Source organism: Saccopteryx bilineata, chromosome 2, assembly GCF_036850765.1.
Source record: "Saccopteryx bilineata isolate mSacBil1 chromosome 2, mSacBil1_pri_phased_curated, whole genome shotgun sequence".
In the NCBI taxonomy this organism is placed as follows: domain Eukaryota; kingdom Metazoa; phylum Chordata; class Mammalia; order Chiroptera; family Emballonuridae; genus Saccopteryx; species Saccopteryx bilineata.
The window spans coordinates 392,498,664-392,519,659 of record NC_089491.1 but is presented as its reverse complement, the minus strand read 5'-3'; the positions used below and the strand labels follow the sequence as shown (position 1 = coordinate 392,519,659).

Here is a 20,996-nt window from a genome sequence, read left to right as displayed (position 1 = left end):
TCTCCATGTTTTTAGAACTCGGCGTGGGGAGTTTCACGAGTCCTGCTCTCATTCTTAGGACCTGATCATCGTGGGACAGTACAGTTTAGTCTCTTGTTTTGTTTACTTGTTCATGTGTTGGTTGGTTATTCTATTCCTTCCTTCCTTTTTATCCCGTGTACCTCACTCTTGTTCTCCCCCCCCCCCATAGACAAATATTCTAACGTGTTCAATAGAGACTCTTTTGTTGTCCGGATACTTAAAAACAGGTACTGTTTTATGTGCATGTATTTTTAATTTACGTCAACGGTGGCGTGTTATAGGCCTCATTCTGTTTCTCAGTGTTATCTTTCCCCCCCGTGGTTTCTGGCCCATCCCGGTTGCTACGTGACTATCTGGTCTGTGTACCCACCACATGGTGCCTCTCTGCTCCCCGATGATGAACACCCACATTGATTCCTACACCCAGACACCACAAAGAGTGCTGAACGAAGCTCTCGTCCCTGTCTCCATATGGACTTGTGTGAGACACCCTTTGAGACTTAGACTGGCCATACATAGCATGCCTATTTTTCACGGAACCAAGGGCCGCCAAATCCATCTTCAAAGTGTCCGCACCACCCCCCTCTCCCCAGCAGTGCCCAGGGGTCCAGGGACCCTTATCTCTGCAAACACTTGGCTTTTTCTTTTCTAGTTTTTAGCAGTCTCGTGCTTGTTATCTGCCATTCTTTGATTACTACCGAGCTGAAGAATATCTTTACATCCACTCATCTTTTTGGAGTTCCCTCTGACATAAATGGCCTGATCTTGCCCTTGCCCCATTTTTCAATTGATATTTCTGACTGGAATATTTTAGACATGAGCCACTTGTTTATTTTTAGGCAGTGTGCATAGTTTCTCCGAACATGTGACATGTCTATTAACTTTGTTGTTAGCGTGTTTGTTCAAGGGAAATCCTTAATTCTGAAATCAAAACAACCAGTTACCCCCCCCTACAAGGTTAACACCTACATTTTCCTACAAACTTAGTTTGACTTTTGATATGCTGATCGACAGCATTTGAACAATGGATCCGTTTCACACAAAAATCCCGATATCTAGCCTCAGTTGAAAAAGTGGGAGGTATTTTGACATCGATTAGAGAGAGCCTTTCCCTGGACCTCCTGGTCATTTGAGTGTGTGACCCCTTCCACCCCCGCGGTACGTGAAGCGCCATATTTTGAAAATAAACACGCATGATGATAATATTCATGCAGCTGTTAAGTAAGCATGATGAGGGGGTGACGTGCCCTAGGAGTTGAGAGCCCAGCCACGATTGCGGCTTCTCATGATGTCACACGAATGCCAGCCAGTACAGTAACAGGAAACAGACTCGCTGTGCCAGACATCTCCTCACTTGTGTCTTATTCTGATGCACAGAAGTCCGTTCCTTAGTGGAGCCTGCATACGAGCGCCAGCCCCAAACCAGGGGGCTAAGACTTTTCCTGTGAAGGGCCAGACAGTCAATATTTTGGGTTTTGCAGGTTGATGGGGTCTCTCACAACTCCTCAGCCCCACCCTCACAGCTTGAAAGTCACCATCGACAATATGTGTGTAGAACGTGGTCCATTCACTTTCTTTGTTCCCGACCTGGGTCTCCACAGGGAACTAGAGAGATTGAGCTCCTGTGAAGCCATGTGGCCTTCAGTGTCTCTGACCAATGGGAGTTATTCAACTTTAACGGGCTTCTTGTTGAACCCTCCAAACATATGTGTGTGTGTATATATATGTGTATATATATATGTGTGTGTGTATATATATATGTATATATATATTAGATTAAAAATTTGTTTCAACTTACAGTTGACATTCAACATTATTTTGTATTCATTTCAGGTGCACAGCATAGTGGTTAGACAATCATCTACTTTGTATAAAGTGTTCCCCCTGATATTCCCAGTCCCCACCTGGCACCATACACAGTATGACAGTATTTTTTACTATATTTCCTGTGATATATTTTACAATCCCATGACTCTTTTTCTTTTATATATATTTTTCTGAAGTGAGAAGCAGGGAGGCAGACAGACAGACTCCTGCATGTGCCCAACTGGGATCCACCCGGCATGCCTTCCAGGGGGCAATGCTCTGCCCATCTAGGGCATTGCTTCTTTGTAAACAGAGCCATTCTAGCACCTGAGGCAGAAGCCATGGAGCCGTCCTCAGCACCCAGGCCAACTTTACTCCAATGGAGCCTTGTCTTCAGGAGGGGAAGAGAGAGATAGAGAGAAAGGAGAGGGGGAAGGGTGGAGAAGCAGATGGGCACTTCTTCTGTGTGTCCTGACTAGGAATCGAACCCAGGACTTCCACATGCTGGGCCCATCCTCTACCACTGAGCCAGCCAGCCAGGGCCTCCCCTGACTCTTGTGACCACCAGTTTGTCCTTCTCAATGCCTTCACCTTTTTCACCCAGTCTCCTGTGTCCGCCTCCTCTCTGGCAACCATCAGTCTGTTCTCCCCATCTGTGAGTCTGTTTTAATTTTGTTTGTCCATTTATTTTGTTCTTTGGATTCTGCATATAAGTGAGATCATATGGTATTTGTCTTTCCCTGGCCGATGTATTTTGCTGAGCATACCACCCTCTAGGTCTATCCATGCTGTCACAAGTGGACATTAAAGTGACGTAAAGCGGACATAGAAAGATTGCATTCTTTTTATGGCTGAGTCATATGTATCCCATTATGTATTCATCCAAAATCTGATTGAACCAGTCGTCTATTGATGGGCACTTGGGCTGCCTCCACATATTGGCTATTTTAAATAATGTTGCAATGAACAGAGGGTACATGTATTCTTTCAAATGAGTGTTTCGCTTTCTTTGAATACACACCCGGCAGTGGAATCACTGGGTCACAGGGCAGTCCCATTTTTAATTGTTTTCAGGAACCTCTATACTGGTTTTCTGTAGTGGCTGCAGCAGCCTGCATTCCCACCAGCAGTGCAGGAGGGTTCCCTTTTCTCCACATCCTCGCCAGCTCTTGTTTCGCGGATTTGTTGATGACAGCATTTGGACACATGTGACGTGATGGTCTCACGGGGCTTTACTTTGCATTTCTCTGGTGATTACTGACTTTGAGCATCTTGTCATATGTCTCCTGGTCATCTGTATACCCTCCTTGAAGAAATGTCTATTCAGGTCATCTGCCCATTTTTTAATTGATTTGTTTGGGGGTTTTTTGGTGTTGAGTTGTATGAGTTCTTTATAAATTTTGGATAGGAGGATCCCCTGACTGGGATCCACCCGGCAGCCCCATCTGGGACCATGCTTGCAGCTGAGCTTTTTTTAGCATCTGAGGCAGAGGCTCCAAGGAGCCATCCTCGGGGCCCCAGTCCGATGCACTCGAACCAATCAACCAATCGAGCCATGTCTGTGGCAGGGAAAGAGAGAGAAGGAGAGAGAGAGAAAGAGGACGGAGAGAGGGAGAAGCAGATGGGCGCTTCTCCTGTGTGCCCTGATCAGGAATCGAACCTGGGACATCCACACGCTGGATTGACACTCGACCACCGAGCCAACCGGCCAAGACTTGGATTCAGAATCTTTATGGCAGAAGAGTTGGGTATGATGGAACTTGCGGGGGACTGAAGCGGACTCTCTGGGCACTCATCAGACTCTCTGGGTCTTTTATTGTCCTCCCCAAATTAGTTTTAACATCTGCTTAAAACTCAACAGTCAACTGCTTTCTTATTCTTGGCCAGGTAAACAAATCCACACACATGCATAGCCTCATTCAGTGATCTCGTACAGCCAGGGAAGGGAGCACATTGTGGGTGGCAGGTGTGTGACCCGAGGGAAGGAGGTCAGTGCTGGGGAAGGAGGATGGCAGGAGTGTTGTCGCTGGGCAGGGCCGGGCAGGTCTCCTCGCCACACCACCTTTCACGGTTCCTTCAGGCATATGAATTTACCGGGCCCTCAGGTAAATTGCTTTGTAAAAAGAAAATACAGACCCTGGCCAGTGAGTGGCTCAGTGGATAGAGTGTCGTCAGAGGCAGATTTAACAGCGGGTGCACTGGACAGGCATCCTGGGCCCCGACTTCTGAGGGGCCCCGCAGAACCCCAACTTGACAGTTATTTCTAATGACCCCAAGTTTGGTTACCTATGTGCAATTTTAACATTAATGGTAGATAATATTTTTTATGTATTTAAACATATGGTTGATATGTATTTTTATTTTCCCTGTCTCTCTCTTTTCTTTAAGGGGCCCAATATTTTCTTCTGCACCCAGGGCCTCAACCGACCTTAATCCACCTCTGAGTGTCAGCCTGGCATTTTTTTTTTTTTTTTTTTTTTTTTTACAGAGGCAGAGATAGACAGGGACAGACAGACAGGAACAGAGAGAGATGAGAAGCATCAATCATCAGTTTCTCGTTGTGCGTTGCGACTTCTTAGTTGTTCATTGATTGCTTTCTCACATGTGCCTTGACCGTGGGCCTTCAGCAGACCGAGTAACCCCTTGCTGGAGCCAGCGACCTTGGGTCCAAGCTGGCGAGCTCTTTGCTCAAGCCAGATGAGCCCGCGCGGGACCTCGGAGTCTCGAACCTGGGTACTTCCGCATCCCAGTCCGACGCTCTATCCACTGCGCCACCACCTGGTCAGGCTCAGCCTGGCATATTGATGTCTCAGATTCAATGCCTGGTTGGGGCACACAGGAGAAGTGACCATCTGCTTCTCCCCCACCTCCCTTTCCCCCTTCTCTCTCTCTTTCCCTCCTATAGTCAGTGGCTGGATTGGTTCGAGTGTGGCCTCAGGCACTGAGGATAGCTCCATTGAAGATTATTTATCTCAGGCACTAAAAATAGCTCAGTATTCCAGCATTGGCCCAAGATGGGGTTGCCAGGTGGACCCCGGTCAGGGTGCATGCCGGAGTCTATCTCCCTATCTCCCCTCCTCTCACCTGAAAATAAATAAATAAGTACATAAAATATAAACTTCTTGTTCTAGTCATGTTTACAAAAGAAGCTTGCCTTAACAATATTTTCTTAGGGAGGGTGCACTGAACCTTGCCTCGTAGCTCATGGGAAGGCCATCTTCGCTAACCACAGCTTCCCCCGGGCAGTGTCTTCCTCTGTAATTACTTCCCTCCATGTCATTTCTTAGTGAAATTGCTATGTTTTAGAACTAAATTAAAAACTTATCCAAAGAGAAGGTTTGGTTAACATAGAAGTCAAGTTCCTCTTAGTAAGAACGAGTGTTTCCAGTCAGGCTTTAGAGATCTTTACCAAGAAGAGCAACATATTTCTATACCATGTGCTTATGTCAAATGTAACGTTTTATTTAGTGGATTAGCCTATTCATGACATGACCTGCGGACTCACCAGATAATTTCTGTTTATACTCATTTCCTGGTGATAAATACTGGATCAGTGGCTGCCTAGATGAAACGTAGCAACCCAGAAAGAGTTTCACCTTTCTGGCCCCTGGGAGTGATGCCTTCTCATCCTCACATCGTGACGGATTCTCTCGGGCACCTCTCTGCTGGAATGGAGGAATCCCGGGGACTCACACTCCAACTGCGTTCGCGGAAATGAGCCCAACATCTGCTTGAAATTCATTTCGAGTCACTTTCATCTTTTGACTTTGTCCTAGTTATTTTTAGGTTTGATAAATTTACTTTCCAAGAGGAAAGAGAACATAGTTAGGCTTTGATTTTCTGGCGGAGGTTTAGAAAATTCTGTTCTTTGGAGAGCTGGCGGGTTTCCCACCGAGGAGGCACTGTGAGCTTAGCGGCGCAGTTTCCTTCCAGCCGTGGTCTCAACTCATGGCCCAGCTCTTAAAGCTCGACCACCTTCACGCTGTCCAGCCTCCATGCCAATGGACGCCTTCACTGTCCATCATCCTGATCCAGGGGTTCTCAAACTTTTTGAAGTCGGGGCGTATTTAAAATCCTACAAATAATTGTAGGGGCACGATATACAAATTTCTGAGAAATATGTTATAACAATTAAGTCAAATATTAAAGAAAAAGAAATATAAAGTTCAAGCATGCTTTTATGGTAATTAAATGAAATAAATATAAAAACATTAAATTTATTCTGACATTAAAAATATTTTTATGTTACATTTTTTGTTATGCTTTTCAGAATTTGTAAAAAAGAGGGGTTAAAAAATAAAAACAAACAAACAAAAAGGTGATCTTTTTATATATATAGATACATTCTTAGGAAGATTTAGTATATCTGGCAGGTCCCGGCACGAATGTGTTAAGTATCTTCATTCTTGTGTTTATGAGAAACATGATCCTGATGTGTCCAGTGATTTCTTCAATGTTTGGGCATCTATTTGAAAGGCAAATTCTCATTTCCTTGTCAATACATTGAAGAATTCCTCTCTTTTTACTCTTAATTGTGTTGAGTGCAGAAAACACCCACCATACATATCATCTTAACTTGACACCAAACAAAGGATAGAAGAAACTTGCCTCCAGTCTTTCTGGGGAACATGGGGGGTAGTGTAAACAATCCAGCACCACAGCTTAACAGCCTTTTGCAACCTAATCAGGCAAGTGAGGTGGGGTGTTGGGAAGACTGTCAGCTTATAGCCAATTCCCCACACCTCTGTCCCCCCAAAATCTAAACTCCAAAAACCCTGTTGGTTTTTTTGTCCCCAACAGGCACCTATTTCTCTGGAATATCATAGGGCACACCTGGAAATCTTCTAGGGCACACCAGTGCACCCTAATGCATACTTTGAGAACCACTGTGCTAGACTATTCTCAGAAAATCCACAAGTAGAGATTTCATAGTCTCTGCAAAGGGAGTCTCTTCCATGGTTTAATTATTTCTACAATTACAAAAAGACTTTCTTGGGCTGAATTGAACTTACTTTCTGTAGTATAAGCCATCAAAGTCACAAAAAGGCTGGTGTTCTCAGGATACATATTATTGTTATGCTTGAATTGTATTTGCAATATTTTATAGTTTTTAGTGTACAAATCTTGCACATATGTTGTTAACTATGTGTCTTGAATATTTTATTCTTTTTTTTTTTTTTTTTTTTTTTTTTTGTATTTTTCTGAAGCTGGAAATGGGGAGAGACAGTCAGACAGACTCCCGCATGCGCCCGACCGGGATCCACCCGGCACGCCCACCATGGGGCGACGCTCTGTCCACCAGGGGGCGATGCTCTGCCCCCTCCAGGGCGTCGCTCTGTTGCTACCAGAGCCACTCCAGCGCCCGGGGCAAAGGCCAAGGAGCCATCCCCAGCGCCCGGGCCATCCTTGCTCCAATGGAGCCTCGGCTGCGGGAGGGGAAGAGAGAGACAGAGAGGAAGGAGGGGGGGGGGTGAAGAAGCAGATGGGCGCCTCTTCTGTGTGCCCTGGCCGGGAATCGAACCCGGGACTTCTGCACGCCAGGCCGACGCTCTACCGCTGAGCCAACCGGCCAGGGCCACTTTTTTTTTTTTTTACAGAGACAGAGAGAGTCAGAGAGAGGGATAGATAGGGACAGACAGACAGGAATGAAGAGAGATGAGAAGCATCAATCATTAGTTTTTCGTTGCAACACCTTAGTTGTTCATTGATTGCTTTCTCATATGTGCCTTGACCGTGGGGCTACAGCAGACCAAGTAACTCCTTGCTCAAGCCAGCGACCTTGGGTCCAAGCTGGTGAGCTTTGCTCAAACCAGATGAGCCCGTACTCAAGCTGGCGACCTCGAAGTCTTGAACCTGGGTCCTCCATATCCCAGTCTGACGTTCTATCCGCTGCGCCACTGCCTGGTCAGGCTTTTATTCTTTTTTGATACTATTGTAAATGGGATTGTTTTCTTAATACATTTGGATTGGGCGTAGCAAATGAATAGAAATAACATTGATTTTCGTATCCTACAACCTGGCTAAACAAGCTTATTAGCTGTTTTGTTGCTGTAGATGCTTTAGAATTTTCTACTTACAAGACTATGTCATCTGCTGATATAGTTTTATCTTCATATCAATTGGATGTCTTTTCTTTCTTTTTCTTGCCTAATGTCCCTGGCTAAAGACTGCATTGTAATGTTGACTAGAAGTGGTGAGAAAAGACATCTTTATCTTGTTTCTGTTCTTAAAGGGAAACTTTCAGATTTTCACCATTAAGTATATCGTTCATTGCTAGAGTGTTTTGTAGTTCCTGTTTATCAAGTAGAGGAATTCCCCTTTATTCCCGATCTGTGGACTATTTTTATCGTGAACGTACATTGGAGTTTGTCAGATGCTTTTCCCACATCTCTTGAGATGATCCTGTGGTTTCGTCCTTTATTCGGCTAATGTGCTGTATTACATCGATTGTCATATGTTGGACCAACCTTGAATCCCCAGGATAAATCCCACTTGGTTATGGTGTATAATCCTTCATATATTTTATATATAGCTATATTTGGTTTGGTGGTTATTTTGTTGCATCTATATCATAGAGAATATTGACATAGTGTCACTTTTAGTGGCTGCATAGTCTTTAATTATGTGGATATACCATGATCTAACCAATTAGACTTTTATTTTCTTTGTTGTCATTGCTTTAATCAAAGATAAGTGTATAGGCCCTGGCCGATTGGCTCAGTGGTAGAGCGTCAGCCTGGCGTGCAGGAGTCCCGGGTTCGATTCCCGGCCAGGGCACACAGGAGAAGCGCCCATCTGCTTCTCCACCCCTCCCCCTCTCCTTCCTCTCTGTCTCTCTCTTCCCCTCCCGCAGCTGAGGCTCCATTGGAGCAAAGATGGCCCGGGCGCTGGGGATGGCTCTGTGGCCTCTGCCTCAGGCGCTAGAATGGCTCTGATTGCAACAGAGCAACAGCCCAGATGGGCAGAGCATCGCCCCCTGGGGGGCATGCAGGTGGATCCCGGTTGGGCGCATGCGGGAGTCTGTCTGACTGCCTCCCGGTTTCCAACTTCAGAAAAATACAAAAAAAAAATAATAATAACTGTATACCTTGTACATATAGCCTTGTAGTCATTCATGGTTATTTTCATAGGATACAATCCTGTAAATGGAATAACTGAACCAAAGGTTATGCTCAGATGCTGGTCTCATCCGGTCATCAGTATTTACATCTTGTGTGTAGTATTTTTTATTTGCAGAAGTTTTTGGATTTCTTTTTTTTTTTCTTATTTTCCAAGTGAGAAGAGGGGAGATAGAAGATCAGACTCCTGCATGCACCCCAACCAGGATCCACCCAGCAATCCCTGTCTGGGGCCATGCTTGCAATTGAACTATTTTTAGTGCCTGAGGCTAAGGCTGCATGGAGTCATCCTCAATGCCTGGGGCCAATGTGCTTGAACCAATCAAACCATGGCTGCAGGATGGGGAGAGAGAGAGAGAGAGAGAGAGGGAGAGAGAAAGGGCAAGGGTGGGGTAGAGAAGCAGATGATTGCTTCTCCTGTGTGCCCTGACCAGGAATTGAACCCAAGACATCCATGTGCTCTAGGCTGACTATCCACTGAGCAAACTGGCCAGGGCATGGTTTCTATTCTTCCATGTAAGGCTTTAATCCTTTTTTTTATGTTGGTTTTTTTTCTTGTTTTTTTATATTTTTCTGAAGTTGGAAACGGGGAGGCAGTCAGACAGACTCCTGCATGCACCTGACCGGGATCCACCCGGCACGCCCACCAGGGGGCGACGCTCTGCCCATCTGGGGCGTCGCTCTGTTGCAACCAGAGCCATTCTAGTGCCTGAGGCAGAGGCCACGGAGCCATCCTCAGCGCCCGGGCCAACTTTGCTCCAGTGGAGCCTCGGCTGTGGGAGGGGAAGAGAGAGACAGAGAGGAAGGAGAGGGGAAGGGGTGGAGAAGTAGATGGGTGCCTCTCCTGTGTGCCCTGGCTGGGAATCGAACCCGGGACTCCTGCACACCAGGCCGATGCTCTAACACTGAGCAAACCAGCCAGGGCCAAGACTTTAATCCTTTTAACAAACTTTTTCTAGGACTGATTACTGTCTCCATGAATTTCTTTTCTAAGTACTAAACAAGAAATGTATCCCCTGCGGTCAGCTCCTGAGAGCCCTGGATTGACCCAGGGGTCTGCACATCTGCTCTGGGACCCTCTGTGGCTGCACTATCAGGTTGGCGGAAGCTTGGCCACAGACATAAGCACTGTTAACTGGCTGTTCCTCCAGTTAATTTTGTGTTTATCCTCTATTAATAGATTGGCAGTCCAATTGGAGAAGTAAGATAAGATCACATGAGAGGCTTAGTAGGCCCTGGCTGGTTGGCTCAGTGGTAGAGCGTCGGCCTGGCGTGCAGAAGTCCCGGGTTCGATTCCCGGCCAGGGCACACAGGAGAGGCGCCCATTTGCTTCTCCACCCCTCCCCCTCTCCTTCCTCTCTGTCTCTCTCTTCCCCTCCCTCAGCCGAGGCTCCATTGGAGCAAAGATGGCCCGGGCGCTGGGGATGGCTCCTTGGCCTCTGCCCCAGGCGCTAGAGTGGCTCTGGTCGCAATATGGCGACGCCCTGGATGCGCCCCCTGGTGGACGTGCCGGGTGGATCCCAGTTGGGCGCATGCGAGAGTCTGTCTGACTGTCTCTCCCTGTTTCCAGCTTCAGAAAAAGAAAAAAAAAATTTTTTTTTAAATAAATAAATAAAAGGCACTCGTGGGCGACTAGCTTGTTACATTTTTGTCTTGCATTTTTTATTTTCCTTTTGTGAACTGTTTTGTGAACTAGTGAGGTGCCAGTCACCCAGGTAGCGCTCCCTGGCCACTAGGTTAGACAGAGCATCACCCTGGGGTTCTTTTTTGAGGTGTGTCATCCTGCTGGAATCTTCAGTTCTAAAAAACTCTAGTCCTGGAATGCTCCTGGAAGAGATTTTCCCATCCCAAGAGCACCTGTCTTTGAATGAAGCAAACTTAGCGAAGCAGAGCTGAAAGGCTCAGACAAGCAGATTCCCGATGATATTCGAACCTGTTGGTCTAGCTGGCTTAAAACCGGCTTGAATTTATCCCTAGACTTTCCAGCCAGCCAAGCAGTAACTTTGCTCTTTGCTTAAGCAAGGTCACAGTGGAGTTCTGTCACCTGCAGAGCCCCACCCAGCACTGCCACCTCGTGTCGGTGCCATGATGCCACGCCCTGGCGGAACACTCAGATAAGGGAGGTCCCTGTATGCCCCCCGACCCCCACGAGGATGAGTACTCCTCAGTGACCGCAGGTTCCAGGCTTTGTGTCTCTTGCTCTCTTCAAGGCAAAGAGGGGGAGCTACCGAAGGTGGCCCCGTTTGCCGGAGGCGGGGTGGGGGTAGGGGCCACAGGTGTGATAGCACCCCTGGCAGACAGAGGCCAGCGCCAGGCTGCGTGAGGACAACTCTAGACTGTGGTCGGCGGGTAGAATGGGCAGCGTGCTTATGGGGGTCGGACTTGCGATGAAACCAGGGGTCAGTGTCCTTGAGGCTCTGCACGCTCACACTGTGGTCTGGCGAGAGCTCTCTGCCACGTGAGAGCTACGTGGTTGCCTTGCACACCTGTTATCCGGTAAAACTGCAACTCACGGCTGTGACTTCGTTTAGCCTCGCCCTGAGGACTGGGGTGTTTGGTGAGTGTGGATAGAACACGGGTAGCTTGTTGACCTGCACCAAGTTCCTCCCATTTCTTTTTACCGTTTTTCTGCCCAGCGTGTTTGCTCCTTTATTGCAGATCTCATTGTCGCTGGGGCGTGTAGACACCCCCGTAGCGGCACTGGACACGGACCCCCAGGTTCTGTGAGAGTGCTCGTGTCATTTTGGAGCTCTCTGAATTCAAAACTAGGAACGAAAGCAAGCATTTATTTCAAATGAGAAAGAAATGGTAACACATCACCGGGGTGTTGGAAGACACCTTCCCCTTGAGCTCCCTTGGGTGGGCTTAACAGACCTGCCTGCTTTGAAATCCTTCCCAACTGTTGTTACCTCAGTTCCCTGTGCCACCCAGAACGTTCAGCAACAGGGCACCGGCCACGGCCAGCGAGAGAGCCCTGAGGCTTCGGGGGCAGACGCGCCTCTGAAGGTCAGGCTAGTTTCCTGATAACTGCTGGATATCTCAGGAGGCAAGCAGCAAGAAACTAAGTCGTACAGAGAACATCTTCAATTCTCATGGTTTTACAGAGACATGCATTGAGTGTTCAGGAGTCAATAGGATAGAAATGATTTTGCCCAGTGTGTATGTGAGTGTGTGAGTGTGTGTGTGTGTGTGAGAGAGAGAGATAGAGAGAGAGAGAGAGAGAGAGAGAGAGAGAGGAAGGCGGAGGGAGGGGAAGGAGAGGCTGAGGTCAGGGCCAGCAGAGGCTGCCTGCTTCCTGAGTGAGGCGTTGCTCAAATGCTCACTGCCTGGGCCCCCTCCGTGTGGTTTTCCTCCCCGGCCGGCACCAAACCCCAGAATAGTGCCGCTGACTTGCCGATCGAGGTCAGCAGCTCCAGAGAAGCGTGAGGAGCGGCTGGTTTTGCAGTAAGTTCCGTGGTCTCGGTTGTTATCTAAGATGGGGGTGGAAAAAAATCTTAGAAGAACGGCTCTGCATGGAGGGGAGGCGTCCTTCTGCTGCAGGTCTCCGTGCCCCCACCGTGAATCTTGATTCGACTAAGCCACGGCCAATGCATTCACTTAGTGCGTGGACCCGATGGGCTCACGCTACACACATACTTTGAGGGGAGCTGGGGCTAAAAGTGCATTGGAAACTTCTCTTCTGACCTCTTGGAAAAAAAATAGTCTTTTCACTCTGCCTGTTATTAATATTTTTTTCATCTTGCAAAGTAAGGATAATTCATGCTCACTTCAAGTTAAACTGTACAAAGTCCTTTGGAAAAGAAAGCCTCTCTGTGGGTAGTAATTACCAGCGGGGCGGAGACCTATTTTTCACCACTGAGGTGAATAGGGCTGCTTCTGTGCATTCTTCTCCCCCAAGCCCGAGAGGTTGGGAAGTCCTGTGGAGGGAACTGAGGGGCCCACCTGACTGGTTCTCAGCCCCCAGGAGGTTCTCGAGCCTTCTCCCCTTGAAGACCGGAACCTCCCAGTGTGCCCTACCATCTTGCAGAGGGCCTGACCATGTCCGGTGCTCACTTTCTGGGCCAGACATTGTGCTGATGTGGCTCAGGTGGCAGAGTGTCGAAGATACGGCAAAGACGGAGGCTTTTCTAGAGAGTCACTTATATGGTTTCTGTGTAGGCTGTGGGGTTTTTTTGTTTGTTTTTGTTTTTTTTTGACACAGACAGAGAGAGAGAGTCAGAGAGAAGGACAGATAGGGACAGATAAACAGGAAGGGAAAGAGATGAGAAGCATCAATTCTTTGTTGTGGCACCTTAGTTGTTCACTGATTGCTTTCTCATACGTGCCTTGACCGCGGGCCTTCAGCAGAGCGAGTGACCCCTTGCTCAAGCCAGCAACCTTGGGTCCAAGCTGGTGAGCCTTGCTCAAACCAGATGAACCTGCACTCAAGCTGGCGACCTCGGGGTCTCGAACCTGGGTCCTTCCGCATCCTGGTCCGACGCTCTATCCACTGCGCCACTGCCTGGTTGGGCGTAGGCTGTGTTTTGTCCCCGCCCCTCTTTCCCCCAGCAAGGGGCTCACACCAGGGGTGGGATTCAAACACTCTAACAACTGGTTCTCTGCCCTAATGACCGTTTTAAGTATGTATAAAAAATGGATATACCAAAAGGTAGTTTATTATTTCATGGATTTGATACTTAAATGAGAACCATAAAAGAGGTACACAAAACTATATTATGTTATAAGAAAGAGTTTTAAAATATTAATGAAGAAATATTAAGCCTGACCTGTGGTGGCACAGTGCATAAAGCGTCGACCTGGAAATGCTGAGGTCCCCAGTTCGAAACCCTGGGCTTGCCTGGTCAAGGCCCATATGGGAGTTGATGCTTCCTGCTTCTCCCCCTTTTCTCTCTCTCTTTCTATCCCTCTCTCTCCCCTCTCTAAAATGAGTAAAAAAATTTTTTTTAAATAAAATTAAATTTTAAAAAAGAAGTATTAAGGCCCTGGCCGGTTGGCTCAGTGGTAGAGCATCGGCCTGGCGTGCAGGAGTCCCGGGTTCGATTCCCGGCCAGGGCACACAGGAGAAGTGCCCATCTGCTCCTCCACCCCTCCCCCTCTCCTTCCTCTCTGTCTCTCTCTTCCCCTCCCGCAGCCAAGGCTCCATTGGAGCAAAGTTGGCCCAGGCACTGAGGATGGCTGTGTGGCCTCTGCCTCGGGTGCTAGAATGGCTCTGGTTGCAACAGAGCGACGCCCCAGATGGGCAGAGCATCGCCCCCTGATGGGCATGCCGGGTGGATCCCGGTCTGGCGCATGTGGGAGTCTGTCTGACTGCCTCCCCATTTCCAACTTCACGAAAAAAAAAAAGAAGTATTAAATAATACCTGACAAAGAACAATAAAACTGTGATTTAAGATATTTCCATATTGCTTCTTGATTGGCATCCTCGCTTAAAATTTTTGCCCCCAGGGATGAATGAACATGCCTAAAGGCACTTAGAACACACCGTTGTACAGATGGACATTAAAAAGAATGAGGGATGTCCATTGGTGATCTGCACATTGGGGGGCTGCCCAGGCGCCTCCCTTAGAGAGAACCCTGATGACAAGTGCCATTTTAACAACCGGTTCACCGAACTCAACAAAACGTTAGGTATCGGTTCTGCCGAACTGGTTGGTATGAGCCGGATGAATCCCACCACTGGCTCAGTTTATGTACTTCAGAATGTCTCTTCACCACTCTGTTTTCTAGAAATTAAGTGTAGGGGTTTTATTTCATTTTTTATTCCCACATTGAGCTGACTCCTTATTAAAATAAATTAAAATAAACTATTTAGCTCAGTCTTATAGGAAGGCCATATGTTTACTCAAGAAATGTGATTTGCTGCCTGACCAGGTGGTGGCGCAGTGAATAGAGTATCGGCCTGGGTCTCGGAGGACCCAGGTTCAGAAGTCGCAGGCTTGAGCGCGGGGTTGTGGCTTGAGCATGGGATCATAGACATGACCCCCTCCATGGTCGCTGGCTTGAGCAAAAGGTCACTCGCTCTGCTGTAGGTCCCCATTCCCCCTGTCAAGGCACCTCTGAGAAAGCAATCAATGAACAACTAAAGAGACTAAGGAGTCACATTGAAGAACTGATGCGACTCATCTCTCTCTTTTCCTGTCTGTTCCTATCTGTTCCTCTCTCTCTCTCTCTCTCTCTCTCTCTCTCACAAAAGAAGGAAAGAAAGAAATGTGATTATTTGTCCCCTCCCCCGTTAGAACGCATGGGCTGTTCCGGCCGCCGCCCTCCCAAGGTGGCTCCGTTGGCCCCTGGGCAGCTCAGCGCCATGGACTATATGTTCGCACGCGGTTCTGGTTTACGGCAGGTGTTTCGCTTCCTTCCATTCCTCCGTTCGCCAAGTTATGTTTACTGACGGGCTGTCTGTTCTCAGTGGGAGGAACCCACAAAAGTAGAGGGAGTCAAAATCATCAACAAGACTAAAACTCGCCGTTGGAAAGAAAAAAAGAAACACTCCATGCGAAATATATTTTTCCCCTTAGTTCAGTTTTACTTTTTAAATCATTACATTTTTTTTTTTCAGTGATAGAAATGGCCTTTTTGAGTGCGCTGACCCTGCGGCAGGCAGGTGTAACCGTTGAGTTCTTCACGAGCTTATGTGGTGTGACTCTCGCAGCCCTCTAACGAGGTGGTTACAGTTACGGTGTGCACTCTCTCTAGGTGACAAAACGGGGACATTCCAAAGGGCTGTCACTTGGCCACGGCCCCACTGACTGGCGGGTAGAGGGGTGCTGCTGGGATGGAAGCCCGGGTCTTTCTAAACCCGGAGTACGCATAGACAGGAGAGAAGAGCGTGGCTCGACCCCGTGTCCTGAGACAACTTACAACCTCGGTGTTTCTTTCTACTCGTACAGATGTTATTGCGTAAGGCTTCTTCTCATGTGGCGGGGTTCACACTTAGTTCTGGAGCTACCCGAGGGGGGCTGTGGGTGGTAAAAGACAAGAGGTCCTGCAGATGGACAGGCGCTCCACGGGGCGGCCAGGGCGAGGCTGTTCTGGAGAGGGGCAGTGGTGGGGCATCATCGTCCTTTCCCAGGGCTCCTCCCCGTCAGCCACATGCACGTCCCACCTGTCGGGACCTCTGCTTGGTCCCATCGCGCCGGCCCCCTTCTCTCTACCCCTGCCCCCTTCTCTCCACCCCTGCTCCCTTCTCTCCACCCCTGCTCTCATTTCCTCCTTCCTCTCGCTGGGACCACTGTCTGCTAGGTTTTAGACATTTAATTCCTCTTTTTCACAGGTTTTTGCCGTGGCTGACATTCTGTCATTGACTCATTTGAGTTCCCAGAGCCGGCTTTCATTATGAACATATATATTTTGACACAAGAATCTTTGCAAAGCCCTGGCCAGTTGGCTCAGCGGTAGAGCACTGGCCTGGGGCATGGACGTCCTGGGTTTGATTCCTGGCCAGGGCACACAGGAGAGGCGCCCATCTGCTTCTCCACCCCTCCCCCTCTCCTTCCTCTCTGTCTCTCTCTTCCCCTCCTGCAGCCAAGGCTCCATTGGAGCAAAGTTGGCCCCGGGCACTGAGGATGGCTCCATGGCCTCTGCCTCAGGCGCTAGAATGGCTCCAGTTGCAACAGAGCAACGGCCCAGATGGGCAGAGCATCACCCCCTGGTGGTGGGCGTGCCGGGTGGATCCCAGTCAGGCACATGTGGGAGTCTGTCTGTCTGCCTCCCCGCTTCTCATTTCAGAAAAATTTTTTTAAAAAAGAAAAAAAATTAAAAAAAGAAACTTTGTCATGTAGTTGTGAATGAGAAACAACAGAAAGGAAGTCATGCTAAATTAAAAATTAAAATGGGAAGCTATTCAGAATGAAGGCAGACCTCTGTAACATGGTCCATAAGGGCCTTCAGGGTTGCTCTGATCACAAAAGGTTTGCTCTTTGTGGAAGGAAAGGTATCAGGTGTAGAGATTTAGCCAGTAGAAATGACTCTTATTTGTTAGCGAATTCAGGGAAGACACCACAAGAAAGAGATGAAATAAATAAATAAATAAAGGGGGGGCGGGGAAGGACTTATTTATTCTGTGCAATCAGCAGAGTGAGGTCTGCTTAGGACACGTGGGAACCAGGAAGGCAGGGCCCCTCTGTCACAACCCTCCTGAATCCTATAATTATTTTGGGCAACATGCAAGGATATTGTATTTTTTGTGCCAAAGAAATTATGATGTTAAATGTACATTTTCAACTTACACAGTATTTGTCCTACTGTCTTGGCATGGAAAAAAATTTTAATATACTGAAAAGTATTAAAAAGAATAAAAACCAACAAAAACAAAGTTTTCAGGAAGCCCACCATCCAATCCAATTAGGGTCCCACCTTGATGACTTCGTTTAATCTAAACGACTTCCGGAAGACCCTATCTCCAGATACGTCCATACTGTCATATCCAGGGTTTGGGCTGGAGCACGCCCGGTGCCGGTACTGTGCCTGCCACCTCCACAAAGGCCTGAAGGACGTAGATGGGGGGGTTCGGGGGGGTGCTTGGGGAGAGTCGCCCGAGGAGTCCGGGAGGGACTGATGCAGCGGATGAAGTCCGCAGACGATGAGCTCTTAGGGTGATGATGGGGACCTGCGTCGCAAACGGAAGTCCTGGCTGAACCTGGGGGCTTGAGAACCTCTCGGACGCCCAGGGCGTCCTTGGTCTGTCCTTGGTCCCGGGGCTGAGGTCTGAGCGTCAGTCGAGGAAGGGCTTCCTAGGAGCCTCAGCCGCCGGCCCTGCGAGAGGCTACACAGCAGTGTGTGAGCTGACGCGGGCCGCTGACCACTTGGCCATCTCCTTGGCCGTCCCTCGGATGGGCTCTGGGCGGGGAGAGGGGGTCTGGCGAGGGCCTTCCTTTGCTCCCGCTCCACCGTGGCGTCCTGAGCCCCACCCCTGCCTTTCTCCCTGCAGCCCGAGGGTCTCTGCGTCCCCCCAGGTGCCGCCCCGCCCCCGCAGTCTCTTTTCCCTGCCCCGCTCTTCCCTCTGCCCGTCGATGTCCTCCTCCCCCTTGACACCAAGTCAGTGCCTGTTTTCCTGGGAAGGTCCTGTCCCCGGGGAACCTTCTCAGGCTTGACTCCGGGACTTGATCGGGCTTCCCTCAGGACGAGGTCTAATAGCGCCACGTGACCCCTCCTAGCAGTCGCCTCCTCCTCCCGGGTGAAGTCTTGTACTTTGGGGGCTGTCTGACAGTCACGTGCTCCGGATCATGAACCCCAGGTGCGCGGGGGGTCTTGTGTACCCATCCCTATCTGCGGCACGCAGTGTCACCCTGTCCAAGACACAGCGGGTGTTCCCCAAGTGAACTAATGAATACAACAGCTCTCAGCTGCTTGACCCCCCCCTCCACGATTCCTTCTGGGCCTGACTTTCCTGTCCCCCGTGCAGCGAAGGGCGGGACAGACGGGGAGCAGCTTGGGAGGCTGGGGTAGTGGGGGAAAGGCAGGTGCACATGTGAAACATGATGGGGGTGCTGGGATTTCATTGGCTCTGGGGGCCACTGGAAGAGTCTGCGCAAGGGGGTGGCAGGCGCTGACCTGTGTTTTAGGGGGGGCGCTGTGGGCAGGTTGAGCCCGAGCTGGGAGAACCCGTGGAGGGTGAGCAACGCAGCCTGGCCGTAGAGCCAGTGGCACATGGCCCTTCTGATGACCAGGGGCCCGGTATTTGTTTGCTGTTCTGGTCAACAATGCTCTAACTTTTTACGGAAGAGCCACAGAGCATGATCTTGAGTTTCTCATGTTAAAATACATATACAACTTCTTTTTTTTTTTTTGACAGAGACAGAGAGAGGGACAGATAGGGACAGACAGACAGGAAGAGAGAGAGATGAGAAGCATCAACTCATAGTTGCAGCATCTTAGTTGTTCATTGATTGCTTTCTCATATGTGCCTTGACGGGGGTGGGGAGCGGGGGCTACAGCAGAGCAAGTGACCCCTTGCTCAAGCCAGTGACCTTGAATTCAAAGCCAGCGACCTTGGGCTTCAAGCCAGCGACCCGCGCTCCAGTTGGTGAGCCTGCGCTCAAGCTGGTGACCTCAGGGTTTCAAACCGGATTCTCTGTGACCCCGTTTGACGCTCTATCCACTGCGCCACTGCCTGGTCAGGCTAAAATACATATAGAACTTTTAAGGGAACAACTCTGGGCGGCTTCCACAGCTTGTACGACCTGTCGAGGACACGCAGCTCCGGGGACCTCCAGCCCTTCCCCGTGGGGCCCACCCGAGGGACGCCTGCCCCATGCCAGCCCGCTGCTTCCTCGGTCACAGAAAATACTGAGTTGCCTCAGTCCCATCAGGATGAGGTGCTCTGACCTGCAGCGTGAAATACAGACCCCTTCACCTGGCTTTCGGGCCCTCGGGGGCCTGTCGCCCGCCCCTCACCCCAGTGCTGTCTGTGCGGCCAGACCACGCCTCTCCATGCACATCTGGCAGCCACACCCACCCTTCTCCATTTGTGGGTCACCTGCACCCGCCCTCCCGCGCCTTCCCCGCGCACGGCTCACCTGGAACGCCCCTTCCTCCAGCGGCCACCTAGCAAGGCCTCCCGATCCTCTGAGCTGTGTGTGTTCCACAGGCCGAGTGGCTTAAACAGTGGACATCGGTTTCCTCACAGCACTGGAGGCTCAGAGCCCGGGAGGGAGGTGTCGGGGGGCAGGGCTGGCTCCCTCCGCGGCCTCTCTCCCCGTGTCTTCACACGGTCGTCCCTGTCTGTGTTTGTGGCCCCATCTCCTTTCCTGTGGCACCTGCCGTTGGATGATAGCCCACACCCAGGACCTCTTTTTATCTTGTCTCTGTACGGGCCCTATCAACAAATACAATCACACTCGGAGGTGCTGGGGTGAGAGCTTCATCCAGCACGGGACTTTGGGGGGAAGGGCACAGTGCAGCCCAGAACAGCTCAACTCCAGGCCCTCCCTGCTCTGCTGCCTCAGAGCCCCTTGGTGGACTAACACGCTGCGCCTTGGTATTCCTTCCTTCCTTCCTCCGAAACACCTAGAAACAGGACTTGAGTCCCCTTCTGTGTGCCAGTGATCCATTGCTGGGTGCCAGACACCCCGCGGTGAAAACCAGGATGCCCACCCTGGCTGCCTCGGGGAGAGACAGACAGACCAGTTGTAGCAACTGCAGATGCCTGTGTTCCGAGGATGGGCGCCCAACCCTGGGCTGGGTCGGACCGAGCCGGGAAAGCTCCCGGGTCAGGACGCTTCCGCCTTGCCTGGAACGCCGACTGGGAGTCCCGAGCCGGAGGGAGCAGGGAGGCAGGTGCAGCCAGGGGGGTGGCACGTGCGAAGGCCCGGAGTCGCGCGAGACCGCGGTGGGTTGCGGGGAGCCCGGTGCGGGAGCGGGTCTCGGCCATGCGTGTGGGCGAGAACGGAACGGGGAAGAGGGGCTGCAGGTGGGTGTGAGGCTGTGAGATGCCTGGCACCTGGGATGTGGTCTTCTTCCTGAAGAGGGTGGTGGTGGTGGAAGGTTTATGAGCAGGGGACGGACGTGAGTGGACATGTGTTTCCAGGAAGCCTACTTCCTAGCAGCATGGCGGTGGCTGCGGTCTGAGTCTAGGTGGGGGACCAGCGGTCATGCCCGCCTGTCCGGCTCGGGGACAAGGCGCAGAGGAAGATCTGGGCGAGGTTTTCGGGTCAGAGTGACAGGACTTGGTGGCTGGCTAGGTACAGAGGGGGCGAAGGGACAGGGATGGGATCCTCCTCATGTCCTGGCTTCCGAGTCTCAGCGGATGCCCGTCTTGAATGTGTGATTCGGGGACTTTGGCTTCGTGTGTGCCCCTGCGGAGCCACCAAGCACCACAATCAAGATAATGAACATTTTTGTCACCCCAGAAAGTTTCCTCTGTGTCTCTTTATGGAAGGTCTCTTTCCAGGCCACCGCCCCCACCTCCAACCCTGTGACCCCAGGCAGACACGGGTTCACCACTGCCACTCTATGTTATTTTTGCCTCTTCTAGATTTCATATCAATGGAAGCATGTACTATGTTGTGTTCTGCCAGGTGTGGATATATTATAATTTGATGACCCATTCAC

The 20,996-nt window shown here is 50.0% G+C and overlaps 1 protein-coding gene across 5 annotated transcripts in view; it reads left to right on the top strand.

Moving 5' to 3' along the window:
- Window positions 1–20,996, top strand: part of SPECC1 (sperm antigen with calponin homology and coiled-coil domains 1) — a 243,189-nt gene that overhangs the window by 8,195 nt on the left and 213,998 nt on the right. For 4 of the 5 annotated variants that reach the window (XR_010729589.1, XM_066264351.1, XM_066264355.1 and 1 more), the window contains exon 1: window positions 12,251–12,389. The exons of the other annotated variant lie outside the window; for it this stretch is intronic. The gene's annotated coding sequence lies outside the window, so the exon portion shown is untranslated. Of the gene's footprint in view, window positions 1–12,250; window positions 12,390–20,996 lie in introns of those variants that run through there. 5 annotated transcript variants of the gene reach the window in all.